Raw genomic sequence first — 1,060 nt, 5'->3', positions numbered from 1 at the left:
TTAACCCCTGCGGCTCTGGCCTCTGCCGGGGGATGCTCCCGAGGGATGAAGGCTCCCCCGGGGATGCCGAGCCGGCCCTCGGGATCCGCTGCGCCACCGCCGTCCCCTCCCCGCAGCCGGGGGTCGCCCAGCCCGGGGGCTGCGGGGGTGGCTGCGAGGGGAGGGGGACACTCGGGTTTGGGGTTTGTGTCCCAAATCTCCTCCTGCCCACCGGGATTTCTCGGCATTTCCAAACATGAGCCCGGCAGCCCCGTGTCCCTCCCCGAGGGGACAGCGCGGCCACCCCGCGGGGTTCCCCAGCGCGGTCCCCAAGCAGGACGCGCTGCCACGGGGTCGGTTTCCCCCCCAAAAAAAGCGATTTTCAGGGACTCTTAACCTTGGGAAAAAGCTGGGGAAAATTCTGCCTTGTGCTCTGGAGAGAGCTGGGGTCGCAGGTGTGTCACCCAGAGGGGGGATGGAGACCCACACCCACGGTGACACCCAGCGTGACATGGGGACAAGGACCTGTCACCGGCAGCTGTGGGGCTGGGACAAGGGCAGGATTTGGGGTGGGGGCAGCACAGCATCCCCCATTTTTATTTTTATTTATTTTTTGCATCCCAGAAAAGCCTTTCCCATCCCCGAGGAGGGACAGAGGGCCCCGGGAGGGGGACGGTGACAGCGGCCATCGAGTCCCCGTTCCACGCTCGGTTTGGCCAGCGGAGCCGGGGCTTGGCTCCTTCCCAGGGCCCCCGCCCGGGGCTGGGGATGGAGCGGGGCTGGAGCGGGGCTGGGGGCTGGGTCAGGGTTGGAACTCGGGGTTGGAACGGGGCTGGAACTCGGGGCTGGAACTCGGAGCTGGAACAGGTCTGGGGGCTGGATCAGAGTTGGAATTTGGGTCTGGAGCGGGGCTGGAGCTGGGCTGGGGTCTGGATCAAGGCTGGAACTCGGGGCTGGAGCTCGGGGCTGGAGCGGGGCCGCGCACACGCCGAGCAGAGCTCGCAGAGAGCTCGGAGTGACCTGATTTAATTGGCAGCGCTTCAATGGCATCGAGTCCCTGCCCGCCCCGCCTCGGCAGAGC

The sequence above is a fragment of the Geospiza fortis genome, unplaced genomic scaffold (assembly GCF_000277835.1).
Source record: "Geospiza fortis unplaced genomic scaffold, GeoFor_1.0 scaffold71, whole genome shotgun sequence".
NCBI classification, from domain to species: domain Eukaryota; kingdom Metazoa; phylum Chordata; class Aves; order Passeriformes; family Thraupidae; genus Geospiza; species Geospiza fortis.
This window is presented reverse-complemented; position numbering follows the sequence as displayed.